Raw genomic sequence first — 13205 nt, 5'->3', positions numbered from 1 at the left:
GTGTATGTGTGTGTGGTGTGTTGGGTGTAATGTTTTGTAATATAATGTTTTCTGATATGAATTTATTCACCATTTTAAAATAATAGTAAAAACAAAATATTCCTTATACAAAACTCTATGCATTTATAATTTCAGTTTGAATTACTTTTTATTTGAAAATTCACTTTGAGGTAAGTCTGCAGTTCAGAGCATAAATCTTTGTTCAATTAGTACTCAACTCAGCTTACTAAATTTTCTAATGTCACAGAGAAACAAGTGAAGTTCTGAGAAAGTTGTTAAGATTAATCTCCTTCATATTAATGTTTAGAAAGAAGTGAAATTGTGAAGCTCTGTAAGAATGTCTCTCAGTAGATAACGGTGCAAATGGTTTTTTCAGTAACAAATATAACAAGTTTTGCTTAGTAAGAAATATTTCCTAAAAAGTATGTACTATTCACAGTGTGCTAGTTTTAGATACAATATAAGATGAGATTATATTTGAATGATTACAATTTTATCATAATTCTATCAATCGTAATTATGAAAAAGATATCAGAAAATAAAAAACCAATATGAATATATAATAGTAGATGATTTCCATGTTGCAAAGAATTCAAATATAGTCATGCCAGTAACATGATTACCTGAGTGAAGATAGGATGGGCAAGTAGAATACTCCACCATCACTATGTGTGTTTACCAAAATTATGTGTCTCTCTGCAGACACGTCTTATAATACGAAAGTTTAGTGAAGTAATTGGGAACTGATACACTTTAAGTATTTCTTTCAATTTTAGTATATTATATAATACATAAGATATAACATATAGTGTATCACATAACATATTATATAACATATCATAATAACATATAACATACAACTTATAACATTATATAAGATATATGATATGTGATATATATGTGATATATGTAAAAATTATATAACAATTGTATATATAAATATATTATATTTGTTTACTTTATCCTATGACAATTCTTCATTAGTAGAACTCTTTAATGCATGCATGCTTAATTTACTATATAACAAACATAGGGCAACCTATATACTTGGGATAAACAACACGTAGAACAGTATAATTTTTCTGTTAATGACATTAAGTGGATATCTATCATCCTTTCCTTGTGAAATGAGTTTCTAGTATGTGATTAATTTATAGCCATCAGATTTAAACCCATTTTCACATTTACTATGTTCAAAGTCCATCATTTTAATCGTATTCTAGCCTGAAGAGTCTACTGTTTATCAAAGCTAGACTAAATCATTTCATGACAGAAAAACAGGACTAATGTTGTAAAATGTAAAGTCTACAGTTTCAGAAACTATGTTTTATACTTGCATTAAATTTGATCATTAGAGTGGGTCAACATCTGTTCTTCCATAGTTACAATTTCATTCTGTAACATTAGGTCTTATGTTGATTAAAAAGGAAAATCTTACTTCATCTTCTCTATCTACTTACATGAATGACACTGGATATAATTTTCATTCTTATGGATATATGAGAGACATCAAATAAATTAAACTAAAATCTTCCTTTCAGTAGGCCAATGAGATGACTGAGTTAATAGAAATTCATGCAAGGGGACTGATAAACTGAATTTAATCCTTAGATCCCAGAAGGTGGCAGGAGAAAAATATTTCTTGACTGAGTTACAGTTTGATTTATACACACACACACACACACACACACACACACACACGCACACATAAACACAAACACACATACTCTACTAATATTAACACATACATACACATATGAATATACATTTAAACACACAAATATACATACACATAAACAGATATGCATATATGCATATGCACACATGTATACATGCAGATATACAAATACAAACATAAACACACATGCACATGCACAAAAACACAAACATAAACACACTCACACACATGTGCACACATGCATACATTAAAATAAAATGCTATCATCCAATCTAGCCCTACAGACGATCCTAGAAAGAAAACTTCAATACAAAGAAGATACCTACACCAAGAGAGACAAGATATTGAGCATCTTACAACAAAGTCAGAAGAAGAAAATGACAAGCACATAAAGCTACCTACAAAAACAAAAATAACAGGATCCGACCGTCATCCGTTGTTAATATCTCTCAATATTAATGGACACCACTCACCTATAAAAATACATAAGCTAACAGATTGGATATGCAAACAAGATCCAGCATTTTGCTGCATATAAGAAACATACTTCAATAACAAAGACAGACACTATCTCAGAGTAAAAGGGTAAAAAATGGTCTTCCAAGCAAATGGTCCCAAGAAAGAAGCTGGAGTCACCATCCTAATATTCATTTAAATAGATTTTAAACCAAACGTTATCAAGTATAATGAGGAAGGATACTTCATATTCATCAAAGGGAAAATGCACCAAGAGAAAGTCTTAATTCTGAATATCTATGCTCCAACTGCAAGGGCACCCACATACATAAAATAAATTTTACTAAAGCTCAAAACACACATTGAACCCCACACAATAATAGTGTGAGAATTCTCCCACTTTTACCAATGGACAGGTCATTGAAACAGAAGCTAAACAGAGCCACAATGAAACTAATAGAGGTTATGAATGACGTGGATTTATCAGATATCTACAGAACATTTTACCAAAAAAAAAAAAAAACCAAAAAACAAAACAAAAACAAAAACAAAAACAAAAACAAAAAAACCAGCTTATTTTCAGCACTTCATGGTACCTTCTCCAAAATCGACCAAATAATTGGTCACGAAACAATCCTCAACCAATACAAGAAGATTGAAATTATCCCATGCATTCTATCAGATCCACCGTGGCCTAAAGGTCATCTTCAATAACAGCAAACAACACAAAACCCACATACATGTGGAAACTGAACAACTCTCTACTCAATGATAAATAAAGAAATATTTTTAAGTAAAAAATTCATAAAATAAAATACATAAAAAATTAAAATAGTATCTCTTAGGATGGAGATGAAAATATAGCCAGTTCTTCAATAAGTTGATGGTGCCAGATGAATCTGCCTTAAAATATGTCAGCCACCAGATTTTACCATGATCTTAATGATCACTTTATTCTTTTCATTAGCAAATAAATGGAGTGAAAGGATAGTAAGAAGTAAGTGGCCAAAATATTCGAGTCTGTTTCTTAAACAAGATTATTTTTTAGAGATTCACAGATGTAGGTACTGTCTTCTTTAAAGATACTTCACAAATTTGCTTTATTGCCCTATAAGTCTTATAAGTTAGAAAAGAGACTTCCTCTTTATTTTAGGCTTTAGCAGATTCACACAATTTTTCATACTTCTGCCTCATAAACTTCTGAAGATTAGGTTATAAATACTAAACTACTGAAACTAGTGAGATTTTTCTGCCAAATACCTGAGCCTCTGCCCGTTTCAGTGTCTGTGTTCTTTCCAAAGTTCTTTAACCTTCTCCTGTTTTGTTATTCTCATGCTTGTGGTTACATCTTTTGTAGGGAACACCTCAAACTTTCTTAACACTTTCCCTAATGAGAATGTCAATTGTCAGCATCATGAAAATATTTAATGGAAAAATCACAAGGTAAAAGAATAAATACTTTATAATGATTGTAAATTTGTATAAAATACACTTATTAGAATCATAAAATACTTGATGAAAATATCATTTAATGTAATTTACAACTCATGTGTAAAAGTAAAATATTTTGTATCTGCGGACGCACATACAACCACACAAACAGTTCAATGATATTCTTGTTATTTGCAAATACTGTAATGTTTACATCAGAAATTCAAAATTCTTTCTTCTAGCTTTGTGAAACTGATAGTAATTTATCTCTCAGTAGTAAACCTGACATATAGCAATATACCACATTTTTTCTTAATTAAATCTACCAATAGATTAAATAGTACTTGTTTCTCTTTATACTTTCCTGCTATGAGCAATCACCATTTTATTCCTAACTTCTCTTTGAAAATTATTCTTTCAAATTGGAAGGTCTGTTATTAGAAGTTGGAGACTGTAGGGAACTAAACCAGACCAGGTCATTGAGATTATTAGTCCAAGACTTCTGGAAAAATAAAGCATTTTAGTTTTCTTCTCACTTGAGACTTGACTAGGGTTATGACAAAACTTTTAAAATCTTTTATCTAATCAATGCATTTCTTTAACCTATTTTAAAAGTAGTTATTTTGGTATATTTTTGACTTTGACAATTTTACATAATATCTTTCTATAATAAATGTAAAATGTCAATTTTAGGTAAAACTGTCTCTTGCAGACAAGAAGAAGGCATTCCATCCAGTCTCAGTGTGTAGCGTGCAGTTTGTAGTAATCAACCATGATGCTACATTATGCTACAAGGCCAGCATGATACTACCAAAACAAGAACTTGATTCTCTGTTTCATTAGGATTCTTCTTTTATATCTAAAACTTTACATTTAAAAGCAACAAATTACATGACAAGACTTTTTTAAATACTTTTTTGTTAATTTTCTTTACATTCTGATCACAAACCAACTCCTCTTATCTTCCCAGTCCTCCCCACTGAGAAGAGGAGCCTGCATTCAGTACTACCCGACCCTGGGCATCTAGTCCCACCAGAACTAAACTTATGCTTTCCCACTGTGGGCAACCAGGCTGTCCAGATTGTGAGAAGGAGAGTCCAATGGTAGGGAACAGATTCCAAGACAGCTCCCGCTTCACATAATAGGGGACTCAAATGATCAATCTACACATTTGCTACAAATATGTCGGGGGTCTACATCCAACTTCTGCATGCTCCCGGTTTGGTGGCCCAGGCTCTGTGAGCCCCAATGTTTCAGGCTGCACAACTAGGATTTTCATAACAACAGTTATCTTTTCCTTACCACCTCAAGTATAAAACCTGAAGATCATAAACACTTAAAACAGAAGTTACATAAGGATCAGAACTTAACACAGTTTACAATCTTCATGTTCAAAAATGCCTTGATGCTTTCTGACTGAAGAATAGGAAGGATTCCCGAAGAGCACTAATAATGCAGGACTCTGTGGGAAATGAACCTTAGTCAATTTAATTGTGAAACTTTAGAAAAATATAAGATGGTACTTTCAACTGATCTAAAAAAATAAAAATAAAATAAAAATAAAAACCCATATAAATAAACAAAAACAAAACAACAACAACAACAACAAAAAAAAACCCCACCAAGAATGATCTTAAAATAGGCAAAGAATATTGAATGGATATATAGGACATAATTTAGTATACAAATATCCTTGCATTCTAATATTCTAAAGGAGCAACTTATTACCTATGAAATTTTCATGTATCTTACAAACATATTTTTATAGCCTCTGGTTTATCTTTGAGAAGTATATATTCCTTGAGTTACAGGAAAAAGCTTTAAAGTTGAATAAATATCAGCAGAATTTTTACCTGAAAAAATAGAATATATTTATTTTAAATATCAGTGCACTCTAATGATAGTTGTTGCTAGATTAAAATATTTATTTTCAACTAATTCCTTACTGAATATTTTTTAAAAATCATACTATATTTACACATATGTGAGGTTGTATATCATTTTATGAAAACTCTGAAGGATGAATCAATTATTAAACTAGATGAAAAATACTTCTCAGAAATAAAACAACATGTATATTTTAGAATACATTTCTATTAGTGAATTTGATTTATTTTTGCTCACCAACATTCTATTATTTACTGTGTACTGGGGATCAATCTGACTATTTAAAATGTAGTGGGGAAATAGACACATAAAAATTGTCTCTGTATGTGGTCTTTCTTAGTTTTGTGTCTGAAACAGACACTAAATAATTTATCACACAGCTCAGGATGAAATATGAACAAAGTGTAAGCTTATACTGATAGCAGAAATGAGCATATTTAAGAAAAAATTAGGTCAGCAGGAATTGATGTTCATCTCTTCAGAAATTTGTGTTTGATTTTTTGCCATTTTAAATAATCAACGTGTTTTCTTGCTATCGCTTGAGGCTCCTTTATTCCTTGTGTATGAACCCTATACTATGTAGATGTTGACAATGTTTTACCTACCACTATATATAGGTATGATGCTTTATTTTGCTAATATTTCCTTTGTTCTAGAAGATTGTTTTAGTTTCATGTAATTCCATTTATTGTTTGTTTTCTTGCCACGCTTTCTTAGTCATATATAAAAAGTCATTTTCTAGATAAATATTATTGGAGCTTTTCACCCGTTGCTAAAAGGTCCGTGAAAAATAGCTCAGCATCATTAATCTTCAGAATAATGAAATTCCAAACCAGAATGCACTCCTACTTTGTTACAGTTGCAAGTTATAGGCAGAGTTTTCAAGAGTGTGAAGGAGTGAACTCATTGGCCTTTTTAGTGGGAGTGCAAATGAGAGGAACGTTTATAATTTAAAAAAGAACAAACTAATAATGGGAGGAAGATGGAGGGAGGGTTTATGTGGGAGAGGGGAAGGGGAAGAGAAAAGGCATATGATCAGGTATGGGGAAATACATGAGAGCAGACCAGAGGGCAAGCAGAATGAATGGAAATACGCAGTTACTAGACTTGGGTGGGGGGGTGGTAATCTCTAGAAAGTTCCAAAGACCTGGGATGGGGGATGTTCCCGTGCTCCCAGGACTCAATGTGGGTGATCTTAGCCAAAATGCCTAAACAGAGGGATATAGAATCACCTCTAGGAGTTAGACAGGACCCCAGTAGAGGAATGGGGACACCAACCCACCTTCAAATTTTTGACCCAAAATTGTTCCTGTTTAAAAGAAATACGTGGGTAAAAGTGGAAAAGAGACTGAAGGAATGACCAACCAATGACTGCCTGTACTTGGGATCTATCTTGTGGGCTAGCAACAAACCCTGACATACTTAGATGCTAGATTGTGCTTGCAGACAGGGGCCTATCATGGCTGTCCCCTGAGAGGCATTAACAGATGCTGACTGAGACAGATGCAGATAGTCATACCCAAGCATTCGACTAAGGTTAGGGACCCCTATGGAAGAGGTAGGGGAAAGTTTCAAGGCACTAAAGGGAATTGCAATCCCATAGGAACACCAAGAGTGTCAACTAACTTAAACCCCTTGGAGCTTTCAAAGATTGAGTCACCAACTAAAGAACACCAAAAGGCTGGACTGAGGCCCTCAGCACATATATAGCAGGGGACTGTCTTGTCTGGCCGCAATAGCAAAGGAAGTCCCTAATCCTATAGAGACTTGGTGCCTACCCCTCCCTGGGTATACAGACAGGGAGGAGGTACTTTCTCAGAGGTGAGGGGATAGGGAATGGGGGAAGAACTCTGCAAGGAAGGACTGAGAGGAGGTACTACATTTAGAAAATAAATAAATAAAATAATTAATCAATAATAAATAAATGATATGAAATAAAAATGACAGAAAGTTAAGAGCTCAAAGAGTTGCTTGAGGTTCAATGTGCACTTTGAGCTTTAGTAAAGTTTCTTTTATGTATGGGGATCTCCTTGCATATGCATCATAGATGTTCAGAATTAAGAGTTGATCTTTGTAGATTTCTTTTTTGATGAATGTGAAGTGTCCTTTCTTATCTTTTTTTTTTACAGAAATAGTTTTTATTTTTAATGAACATTGAAATTAAATTGAACTCATTTAATGAAAAGAAAGTTCCCTTTTTAAAATAAAAATGAAATCCCAGATCAAATAGATGTTAACAGTGAATATATTTATCTAAGTTACACACACACACACACACACACACACACACACACACACACACACACACACACACACACGGTTAATTGTAAGACAGTACTAAATTTCCTTAACAAATGTTCTTTTTTTTTAATAGCAAAAGATTATCTAGTAGTTGCTATTTGTTGTTGTTTTTGTTGTTACTTCTTCATTTTAGATGCTGTTATTTCTAGCAGAGAAAGGCAGGCAGTCATTTAAATGCTCAAACACTGGAATCTTTGGTTGCTACCATATCATCTGGCTTGCAAACAAGAAGTCAGACATTTAAAGAATGTTTTATGTTAACACCTTGCAAACCCCAAGGATCGAAAAGCCTAAGAACACAGAACTGTGAACATTTACATCTATCACAACTGTGGCCGAAGACTGTTCATGCTGTTCTTCTGAAATGAAGTATAGTTCAAAATAAAAGATTTTAACAAAAAAAAATTGGCATATGCACAATTCCTCCATCAATTTGTGTGTCAATCATTTAGTTAACTTTTGTACTTGAAAAAACAAATGCAATCGAAAACTGGATACCATGTTTCACTCCCTCACTTAATATTCCCAATTATAGAGGCTACAGCTCAGGATCAGCTTCCCAGAGTCAGGTTATACTGCAATTAAGTTCTTTACACCAAGTAAATGGTTGTCTACAACCACTGGCTAATGTCCATGTGAACTAAAATGTCTAGATTTGTGGAAAAGCAAGTGCCGCCCTAATCATCTGCTTTGCTGCTTCTTTTCTTCCAATTGATGCTTACAAACCTGTCATGTTACTCTTGGTTTTGTCAGTTTGCTTGCCTGAGGAAGGGGGGTTGAGTCTGCTGACCCTACCCACTAGAACAGGCTATCTGCTGGGCTACTTTCTGCTTTATCATCGTCCAATCAAATATGAAGTTGTACTGGTGGTTCAGGGTCCTCAAAAGGATGTGGAATATCTACCTCATATACATGTAATCAGGAGCTTCCTCAAAGCACAGCCCACAGATAGTTGTTCAAGTACATGGCAAATTCTGCAAGAAACACCTTACACAAAACTTTAACAGGAGTGGCTTTCTTCTCTTCACTAATTTTCCATATTTCTGTTTTTTTGTTTTGTTGCAACTTTAGTCTTTGACATGGCAGATTGGTTCTATTAAAATATATCAAAAACATATCCAAAAGATTTCATTTCATCTCAGAGACTTTGTTCAGTACCAAGATGTGTACTGACACTGGCATATTGGTAAGTGCCAGTGACGTTCTTGCCTGTATGTTATGTGTTGCCTTGTCCTGTTGTCTCTGTACTATTTGGCCAAACCAAAATCAGTAAGTCATGACTTATTACAGTTGCACCCAATACTCAATAGGAAGTTATCTGGTTTAATGTCTCTGTGTATAAAATTCTTTTTATGCACATATTCAATGCTACTGATCATCTGCTTAACTAACATACATACAGTCTTCACAGTGAACCTTCACAGAAACTGAAGATGTCTTCAAGGCTGGGTCCCAGAAGATCCATAACTAGCAATTAGCACATTATAGTCTTTTTCTTGCCCATACCACTGTATGTGAGGGATGCCTACCCCACCTTGAAAAATCTTAAACAGTTTGCTCTCGTTAAGCAATCAGGAATGCCTGGTCTTCTGGGAATCTGGTTTCACTGCCACTTCCTCGCCATTGGTGATGTTGGTCACTAGATAAATAACCCCAGATCTAATCTTCTGCACCAGTTTGTGTTTCTCACTAACAGTAAATTCGGCCTTGGAGCTGCTGCTGCTGGTCATCCTGAGACACAAAGATGGATGGGGGTCGAAGCCATCTCTGGAAGAGGATGTAAGCCTCCTGGACTGTTCCACCAGGCAGAACTGAGGAGAGAGGTAGGCAACCTAGAACCAAGGCTTTGTTGAAATTACATGCTATTCTATAAAGCAATAGTGATAAAAATAAAACTGTATGGTATTGGTACTGAAACAGGCAAGTAGACCAATGGAAAACAACTGATCATCCAGACATGAATGCACATACCTTTGGTCACTTGATCTTTGACAAAGAAGCTAAAACCATCCAGTGGGAAAAAGACAGCATTTTCAACAAATGGTGATAGTTCAACTGGCAGTCAGCATGGCAGAAGAATATAAATTTATTCATTCCTATCTTCTTGCACAAAGCCCAAGTCCAAGATCAAGGACCTCCACATAAAACCAGATATACTGAATCTAATAGGAAAAAGAAAGTGGGGAAGAGACTCCAATACTTGGGTACAGGAGGAAAATATCCTGAACAGAAGCTATGGGCTATGCTTTAAGATCAACAATCAACAAATGGGACATCATAAAATTTAAAAGCATCTGTAAAGCAAAGGACACTATCAATAGGACAAAGCAGCAACCCATAGATTAGGAAAACATCTTTACCGACCCTACATCTGAAAGAGGGCTAATATCCAAAATATACGAAGAACTCAAGAAAGTAGACTCCAGAGAATCAAATAATGCTATGAAAATGTGCAGTACAAAGCAAAATAGAGAATTCTCAACTGAGGAATCTCAAATGGCTGAGAAACTCATAAAATAAATGTTCAGTATCCTTAATCATCAAGGAAATACAAAACAAAACAACCCTGAGATTCTACCTCATACCAGTCAGAATGGCTAAGATTAAAAACACAGGTGACAACACATGAGGGCAAGGATGTGATAAAAGAGAAACACTCTTGCATTGCTGGTGATACTACCAGCTAGTAAAAGCACTTTGGAAATAAATCTGGAGGTTCCTGAGAAAATTAGAAATAAGTCTAACTGAAGACACAGCTATAACACTCCTGGGAATATACCCAAAAGATGCCCCACCAAGCCGCAGGGGCTCATGTTCCACTTTGGTAATAGTGGCCTTATTTGTGATAGCCAGGAACTGGAAACAACCCAGTTGCCCCACAACACAAGAATGGATACAGAAACTGGGGTTTATTTACACAATGGAATACTACTCAGCTATTAAGAGTTCTATCATGGGTTTTACAGGCAAATGGATGGTACTAGAAAATTTCATCCTGAGTGAGGTAACTCAGACCAAAAAGAATATGCATGGCTAATAAGTGTATGTTAGCAAACCAAAAAAAAAAAAAAAAAAAAACGAAAAAAACAAACAAACAAAAACAAAACAAAACAACCGAACACCCAGAATACAATTCACAGGACTCAAGAAGTTTATTAAACTGAAGGGCCCAAGTTAGGATGCCTCAATCCCACATCCCACTAGGGATGGAGAAGAAAGCAATCACAGCAAACGGGTGGGCAAAGAGAGGGAGATACTTGGGTGGGGTAAAAGAAGGGGAGGGGAAAATGGAACGTGATAAGGTACTAGGGGGGTATAGGAATGAAGCCCTGAGGGTGAGCAGAAAGAATGGTAACAAGCAACGTTGGGAGGTAAGAGGTAGAGGGACTCTCCATAATGTACCAGAGACCTGGAAGGTGAGAGGCTCTCAGGACTCAAAGGGAAGGACCTTAGATGAAATGCCCTACAGTTGGGAGAGGGAATATAGAGTCCACTTCCAGAAGAAGACAGGGTATCAAGTGAGGGGCAGGGTTTTTTATCCCCTAGCCAAAACTCTGACACATATCTGTTCCTGTCTGAGCAAACTACAGGGACAAAAATGGAGAAGAGCCTGAGGAAAAGAAGGTCCAGTAACAGGGCCAAAATGGGAGCCAGCTCAATTGGAGGCCCAAAGCCTGACACTATTATTGAGGCTCATCAACAGAGGACTAGCATGACTGCCCTTCAAAAGATCCAACAAGCAGCTGAAAGAGTCAAATGCAGATATTTGCAACCAACCTAGTGACAAAAGCTGCTGACCCCTGTGGTTGAATTAGGGAAAAGCTGGACGAAGCTGAAGTGGAGGGCAACCCTGTTGGAGGGCCAGCAATCTCAACTCACTTGGATCTCTGTGATCTCTCAGACAGTGGGCCACCAACCAGGCAGCATATATCAGCTGAGATGAGGCCCGCAACACATATACAACACAGGACAGACGGGTCTGGACTCAGAGAAGATGCACCTTAAGAGACTGGAGGCCCCAGGGAGTAGGGGGTTCTGGTGGGGCTGGGAGTGGAAACATCCTAGTGTTGAGAGGGTGGAGGAGCAGGCGGGAGGGGATAGGAAGAGGTATAGGATGTTGAACAATCAGAGGGTGGACCAGGAGGGCGATAAAATCTGGACTGTAAGAAAAGATTTAATAATAATAAAATATCAAGCCCTTAAAATGGCCAAAATAAAAATTAAATGAGGACATTAATATGTAAATTTTATTGAAATACTCTTTCTAAAATGTATGTTCCAAATTGGTATTTTATATATATATATATATATATATATATATATATATATATATATATATATGTGTGTGTTTTGTGTGTGTGTGTGTGTGTGTACATTCAAATATTTAAGGAAACATGCTCATAGATTAACATGTTATGAATTTTTAACCTAATGGTGACATGTAATTAAAATTCTTAAAAGAAAATAATAAAAACTAAATTTTCTCCAGAACACAGAGAGCATAAAACAGACAAAGCTGTGTCCTGTTATCTAATGGTGTTACCTAGAGCTTCTTTTTATGCAGCTATATTATACATGAGAACTTTGAATGTATAAAGTGTTTTGTGATGTGTGTTTTCTCCTCACATTGGTCTGAATGCAATAAAGTAAATGAATCTAAGAGAACATGCATCAGCTCATGACCTAAGACAAGGATGTTGTGATTATCTAGGAAAATAAATTGAGACATAGTGGTTAGGCTTTTTAATAACTATTTTAGTCAGATTTTAAAAAATATATTTAATAGCTTCACTTAGGCATGGGCAGAAATGGTGTTAGGATTAATGATGTTCCTGATAGTCCCTGATGTTTCTTATTCTTTGAATTAATGAGATGGAACAAACTGCTATAGTCAGCAACAAAAGTAAATATTGTACATTAATTGCACTAGAATTCAACAAGTCTGCTACAAAGGAGTACAGTAATATTTCTGTAATTATGTCTTTTTCTTTTTTGTTTTATTATTTTCATATATATTTATGTTTATTTCTGAATACACACACACACACACACACACACACACACACAGGTGTGCACATATATATGAGGCCCAAGTTCAATGTTAAGAATCTTGCTCCATTGTTCTTCTACCATGTTAACTGAGGCAGACACTCTCAATCAAACCCAGGGCTTACTGATTAGCTTTCCTTGGTAGCTTAGTAAGATGTCCTTTCTATGGCTTCCTTTTTTTGAAACTAGAATTAGAAACATTAAAGGTGAACCACAAATTTAGACTAGCCTTTGTGGGATGTAGAAAACAGAAGTTCTTTTTTTTAATGTTACAACAAATTTAGTCTCTGAACAGTATTTGAAGTGCTCTTGTTATTGTTTGAAAACTAAAATATAGTATAGCTATATTACAGTTTGTATTTCAGCAATTAAAAATAGAGTTTGTTTGCTTTATATAGATTTC

The 13205-nt window shown here is 35.0% G+C and overlaps 1 pseudogene; it reads right to left on the bottom strand.

Moving 5' to 3' along the window:
• Window positions 1–8471: 8471 nt before the first annotated feature.
• LOC116896066 lies at window positions 8472–9483 on the bottom strand (annotated as a pseudogene).
• Window positions 9484–13205: the final 3722 nt, after the last annotated feature.

Source organism: Rattus rattus, chromosome 3 (genome assembly GCF_011064425.1).
Source record: "Rattus rattus isolate New Zealand chromosome 3, Rrattus_CSIRO_v1, whole genome shotgun sequence".
In the NCBI taxonomy this organism is placed as follows: Eukaryota; Metazoa; Chordata; class Mammalia; order Rodentia; family Muridae; genus Rattus; species Rattus rattus.
Note: the sequence above shows the minus strand (reverse complement) of the source record. Positions and strands in the feature narration are given on the sequence as shown.